We start from the raw sequence: 7,478 nt of genomic DNA on the forward strand, positions 1-7,478 counted from the left end.
ATATTTTATTGCATTCTTGTTAATAATGTGTCATTTTCACTCCAGATTATGAGCTTCTTGTAACAAATCTTTTATAATATCTAAGAAATTTTCAACCCCACCATACTCACACCCTGAACTCCACACTTGTGTATTCTAAATCCTTGATAAACGTTGAACTGAACTGAAATTTTAGCAATAAATGTACTAATTATTGAGGATATAGGACACTTTGCTATGAGGTGCCCAAATGATATATGACATGATCCCTGTTTAATGATAGTTGATCAAAACTTATATATATAATTGGAAAAACATAAATGACAAACATGAAGTAACTAATGTGTTATGAAGGCAGGAAAGCATCATGTAGGGAAGAGAGAAAATCAATTTTACCTAAAGAACCTGGGAAAGTCCTCATGGAAGTGGATAGATTTCATCTCAGGATAATAAGGACTAGGAGAGAAAGAGAGGAATATAAAGGTGTTTTAGGTGAGAAAAATTTTATGAGGAAGTTCAATGAGTCAATGCTGAATCAAATGCATAAAGGAGCAGTGAGGTGAAGCACATGACCATGTGCCCTGAGCTGCGTGGGGGAAAGCAAAGTGATAGGTCCAGTGCAGATACACTGCTGAATATCTGGAATACCCGAATAAGGACAATGGATCTGTTTGGGAAGTAATCAGGGACCAGTAACAATTTTTAAGAATTCTTGAACATCATTTTTGTCCAATCATTCAAAGAATATTTATTGAACATATCAAAGTGCCAGACACCGTTCAAGGTGATAATAATACAGGAATGAACAAAATAAGTACAGTCCCTTCCTCTTAAGCTTCTACATGCTAAAGTTGGCGGTGGAAGGTTTGATTGATTAGTGATGCACCAAAAATAACTATATAGTATGTTGAGAAGTGATTAGTGATACGAAGAAAAAGACATGGTAAGAAAGTGAAAGAGTAGAGATAAACAGGAATTCTGAGAAGAACAGAGGAGTGAACAGAACACTGAGATAACAATCTCAGTAATTCATATGTGGGTCTTAGTAATTATATCTGAATTATTCTAAAGAGAGCATTGTAGGATGTGGGAACAGAGTCACTCACAGGATGACTAACCACATCTGATAGTCTCTTCACAACCCTGTTCTAATTACATCTCATAAACCATGCTAATCTTTCTTCCTCCAGCAAGTGGTTAAAATAAGCTGAGGCTGTTTTCTACCTGTTTTAGGTTTTATGCACAGTATGGCAAACAGGTTCATCAAGGTGACATCAGTTACATCAAGTCAGCAATATCATCATCCAGTGCACTTTAGTGAGGGTTATTTCCTTTCTTAATCATTAATTAATGCCTCCATGGTTTATATATGTTAGGGAATGTATCTCCCCACAGAAATGAAATGACGAATTTGCACGTCAATTCCTTTAGGATTTGATGGAAAATTTACTTTCTACTGTAAGTAACATAACTATTAACACTGACTTATTAGTTGTCTTGAAGACCAAGATTTATATTTTGAAAATCTGTAAATCCTTATACCTAAGGCAAGTAATGAGCTGTAACGTAGTCCTTTTTTGTGAAAATCAGATACGAGCAATATTCAAATTATTTTTACTTTTAATAATGTCTATGAATTTCTATTTCTATAATTAATTTATCATTTTAAAAATGTTCTTAGATTTCAACTCCTGATCTTTCTAATTTTTCTTTAAATTGAAGACTGTATAGATTCGGATGAGAAACAATACTGCAATGACTTTTTCTAATTATAAGTAGAATTTAAAAACATACAGTAAGGTAACAAAATAATTCTGCTAAATAATATAAGCATGTAAACTAAAAATTATTTCTAACTTATCTTGATGACTAAATGTTTTATATTTAATGTATTAACATAAATAAAAATTTAGGCAAAGAATTTAGATTGATGTTTTATTATGAAAAAATTAATTAGTATTGAGTATAGTATTTACATGATTAACATCTTCTGAAGCAAGTCCCATGACAGAAGATGAGCTTCCAAAGCAAAAAAAATTGTCCTCATATTCTAGTAGATATATTTGATTTGCTCCTTTATTTGAATTATGGGAAAACTAAGGATAATGTCAACTTTACATTTATATATTAATTTATAAAATAAAGAGATACACTTTAAGAAAGTCTTGTAAAATCCAAGGAAGCAAAAAATACTAGGAATGAGTCATTTCAGATAACAGAAAAACACCTACATTTAAAAAAATGACTTACTTTGAATAATTTCCTTTGTACGCTCTTCAAAGTATAAAATCTCAATTTGTAGATGACAAAGAGGTGATTTAGTATCATTAATAGAATAGAATAGCAGTTCACTTGTCTGATAACAGAGAATGGAGATAGAATCTGAATCATTCTGATTTTTTCATAGCATTTTATAGGTCTTTTCAAAGAAGTACATTACAATTAATTTCAAATGCTTACAATTTAATATGGGAATTCTACATGAATGTATTTTAAAAACCCAAAGTAGATTATTCAAGATTATTTTGGGTATATAAAACATGTTTGATAGTTTAGCAAATGGAGATCAGTGTTGTCTAGAGTATTTAGCTAAAATGGTAATGAGTAGCATTATATATAAAACAAGATAAAGGATGGAAATGATTTTATTATTTGCCCGATTTGGTGGAAATGAGTGTGGTTGTTGGGGGTGGGTAGGAAGGAATGAAGAATGGGTGGATAGAGTGACAAAACTGAACGAACTGTTGATCAATGTAGAAGATGATGATGGAGGTGGTTAAGGATAGAGAGAACTTTAAATGTCACACTAAGGAATGAGGATTTATCTTAGAGGAAGCAGAGTTTAAAGTTTTCCTAGAAGCATACTATTGATTCTGTCAGTATTAGAAAGCTATGGCCATTGAATATTAAAAAGATAAATAGATGTAGAAATCAAGGAAACATGAGCTTAAATGAGTAATCAAATAAAAGGAAGCTCATGTGATAAGCTAAAAATATTAGGAGGAATCTCTTTGGAAAGGCTAAACATGATGGATATTCATACACCTTACAATCCTTATAATTTGTTCACCATTATCATGGCATGCTCACGATCCTAATAATATTAGATCATCAAGGAGACCCTGAAAGCAACAAATGGCTATGTTCACATAAAAAGAGAAAAAAATTTAATTTACAAATAGTCTCAGAGAATTTCCTCTGAGAAGGCAGGAATAGGTGACGTAATGGGTTGACATAAAAATGAAGGTGATATTACTAATTACTAATTAAATAAATATGTGGCTAGTTTTTCCCAAACCTTTCTAGGTGAGTTTCATCAGAGACACACAGTCCCTCCTTCATTCCCAGTGATCTTTATGTACTTCCTTTCATAATTCCAATACTATAGGTAAAATGTTTGCTCAGGAGAAAAAAATACATATAAAGGAAAATTGCTTTAAAGTAGGCTTTAAGAATATTCAATACAACACTGACATTGCAATTATTTGGAAATTCTGAACTAATATGTGTATCCTAGTTTTGTACAATATCCTTGACTAAATTCATACAGCAAACCATCACTACTGTAAGCACTGTCATTGAAATTGTAAAAATGTTCCTATGTATCCTGGTCTCATAGCTCACAGCCATATAGCTAACTTTAGGGGAAATAATGTCCCCTAGAAGCCTGCGTGCCTGAATTTGAAAGAAAGAAGACAAATGAAGAGGCTCTTCTGCCTTTTTCACAGTGAGAAATTTGAAGGGAAAATAAGACACATTCTAAATTAGAATTTGTCCATAAATCCCATCTCAACAGAGAAGGTGAAGATGACCAAAGATAATCACTCCATGGAAAATGTTTTTACCCTCACTGGATTTACAGATAGACCAGAGTTGAAGCCCCTTTTGTTTGTGCTGTTCTCCATCATCTACATGATCACCATGGTAGGAAATCTTGGTGTGATGGCACTGCTCTGTATGGAGTGTCGTCTTCACACACCGATGTACATATTTCTGGGCAACCTGGCTCTGATGGACTCATGCTGTTCCTGTACTATTACTCCCAAGATGTTAGAGAATTTATTTTCAAATGACAGAATGATTTCCCTCTATGAATGTATGGCACAGTTTTATTTTCTCTGTCTTGCTGAAAGTGCAGCCTGCTTTCTTCTGGCAGCAATGGCCTATGACCGGTATGTGGCAATATGCAGCCCACTGCAGTACCACACCAGGATGACAAAGAAACTCTGTGTTCAGATGACTGCAGCAGCCTACATAGCTTGAAATTTGCATTTCCTGATTCATTTAGAGTTTCTCTTTAGGCTAACTTTCTGTAGATCTCATCAAATCAATCACAATTTTTGTGATGTTCTTCCTTTGTGCAGACTTTGTTGTGTTGACCCGTATATCAATGAACTAATGATACCCATCTTGTCAGGGTCAATTCAGATCTTTACTATTACCATAGTTGTCATCTCCTATTTCTGCATTCTTTACACTATTTTCAAAATGAAATCCAAAAGGGGAAGAGGCAAAGCAGTATCAACTTGTGCATCCCATTTTCTCCCTGTCTCCTTATTTTATGGTTCTGTTCTTTTTGCTTATGTTCTACCAAATTCAGTTCAAGAAGAAGATAAAGACATACATATTGATATTCTTATACTATAATAATACCTTTTTTAAATCCTTTTTTTATAGTCTAAGAAATAAAGATATAATAAATGTTGTGAAAAGGATTATGAAGAATAAATCACATAACATTCTGAAAGAAACATCACACCCTCTAGCAAACTGAATATGCTGAATTTTTTTTTAAAGTCAAGGGATAATAGGAAAATGTCAAATGGAAATATTATATGGAAAATATTAAATAATATTACATTTTGATGTGTAAGTCAAATAATGTATATATGGATATTTAAGTTCTGAAAACACGGTTTCTACTGAGATGTATTTCAAAATATGATCTACTAGAGTCCATTAGGTATGAGTATATGATTGCCCATGAGGTCTTCAATTGTCTCCGAATATATTTAGTTGCAATACTTAACAAATTCAACAAATACTGCAAATAAGAGATAGTATATAAAAGCAATATTGTTCATAAATATATGGAATCATGTATTGTACAAATTCAGGCACAATCCAAGTTCTCAAATATAAATCCCTTCTTATGCTACACCATGTATCAGATATAAAATGAGATTTGAATTTGATTCTCAATTTCGTGTTTGTTCTTGAGATCGTTTGAATATGGATTCATGGAAGAATATGTATTTTCAAATTAAGAACATTTTCCATTTTTTTCTTAGTTCTGTATCTTCTCAAGCTCTGTGAAACAGTCTTTCAAATGCAGATTTGTCTCTCAATAGTTGAACATGATGCTACTGACAATGAAATCCCTATGGATTTGTATGCTTTCACATAGATTAATTAGTTGTCCATGATGTATGACAGTGCAATTACAGAATATTAAATCAATGTATTTTCCCTTCTTACATGTCTTCTTCATTATTAGTAATATCACTAACCCACACTGCTTATAATGCAACATTATATTAGATTTATATCATTTGTAGAAATAGGCAGATGCTGTGCAAGTATCTGAAAAAAGCATATGTAGAACAATTAACACTGAAAACTGAAAGAAAAAATAACTTATTTGGACCCTACTATCTGCCAGGTATTATTTTTCATGTTTTTCCAGAGTAAAAATTCACATTTTCACATATTTAGTAGTTTATCCACATTCATTTAGGTCACCTGAGAATAGGGGTGGGATTTGGATCAATACTACCTTTTTCTCCTAGGATTTTACAACACAGTAGCTTAAGTCATAGTTAATCTCAAATTGTTTGCAATAAGGATATTGGGCATACAAATATGGATAAAAACAATACACATGGAATTCTATATTGTGTTGGGTGTATATCACGTTTGGTTGCTCAGACAATGAAGATCATCCTATACAGCGGTGTTTACTAACCTAGTAACATTAGAAGTTAAACTGCTTTAAGAATAGACATATTATTGATATTTGAGGGGGGAATGGAATAGTAGCATGAATACTGTTAGTGTTTACAGAGAGTATTTTTACCCCAGGGGTGGGGGAATAAAGTGAACAATGAGTGGACAGTGTGAGAATGCTGGCAGAAATATTGGGGAGAAAAGTTTGGTGAATGTGACAAATAAGGATGGAAATGGTTAGGTTACTGAAAATCTTAAGTCATCTGAATTTATCTTAAAAGGATCAAACATTGAATTCTTCTTGGAAGCAGAGTAATACAATTTTATTTTCTAAAAACTGTTTGGTCATTTTATTGGAAAGAGAGATGTGAAGCAATGAGACTAATCCCAACAATTCACTAATAGGTGATGAGAGTAGAACACAGAGGGGACTCTGCATAAAGAGAGGGGTACATGGATATAAGCAGTTTGTTAAAGAAGAATAAACAGTAAATTGCAGCTTTTGGTAATTAAATGAAAGCCTATTTTCTTCTCAAATATCAGGGTCATATTTAATATTACGTAAACAGCATTTAATACATTATATGACACATTTGGCACTCGGTAAATATTTCCTGAGTACATAATAAATTAATGAATGTGATTTTTATATCTCTACTTACTGGTGAATGTAAACATTTTTAAATACATTTTTTCCATTTTAAATTTTTCTGAAAAATCACCTTCTTGGGTCCTTGCCTAAATTTTAGTGAGCCTTGTGATTATCTTTTTATTTATTTTTACATTGAAAGGCTATTGAAGTTGTGTACATAGCTGTAGTTCATTTTTTCTCAATTATTTACTTGCCTTCAAATTTTGCTTATGATGTTTTGTAACATACAGAAATTTTCCCTGAATGATAGTCATATCTTTTGATTATTGCATTTTATTTCTTTGATTCTCTTATTGGATACATACTCCCTATTCTGTAATCTCATAATCATTGATATTTTCACATATTTCCATTTTTACATATAGTACTTGAATCATTCTGGGATATACATTTGGTGATCAATCCAAAGTCTTTAATTCTAGTTAGGTGAATTTTCATATATTAGTGAGAGTTTAACGTAATTCCAACAAAAATATCATTGGGGGCTTTTGAAAATTTGGTAAAAGATTCTAAAGTTTGCTAGGAAAGTAAATAAAAAATGATCAATTTAGTTAACATAAAATGAAATAAAACATTTAAATATATTTATTTCATTTCCATTTTTTTCATTTGTATTTTATATTTTACAATAAATTGCATTTGGCATAATATGTCATAATATATTTTGGTATAATATGCCATGATAATTTAAAGATAAAAATGCATATATTTGGAATACACAAAATGATTTTCAGATATGATTATACAATCAACAAACTTGGACTTTTCCTCTAGAAAACCCACAGAAGTTGAAAGAAAGGTGATAACATAGGAGTAGGTGAGATAATCAGGAAAATCTCTAGTATAAAAAAGAGGTAAGGCGAGGATATAACAAAGGGAAGCAGAAATATCCATATGGACA

General features: G+C 31.7%; 1 pseudogene; it reads left to right on the top strand.

The window, feature by feature from the left end:
* The first annotated feature begins 3,786 nt into the window (after window positions 1-3,786).
* Window positions 3,787-4,753, top strand: LOC143647925 (olfactory receptor 5K1-like; annotated as a pseudogene).
* The last annotated feature ends 2,725 nt before the right edge of the window (window positions 4,754-7,478 follow it).

This window comes from Tamandua tetradactyla, chromosome 10, assembly GCF_023851605.1.
Source record: "Tamandua tetradactyla isolate mTamTet1 chromosome 10, mTamTet1.pri, whole genome shotgun sequence".
Classification (NCBI taxonomy): Eukaryota; Metazoa; Chordata; class Mammalia; order Pilosa; family Myrmecophagidae; genus Tamandua; species Tamandua tetradactyla.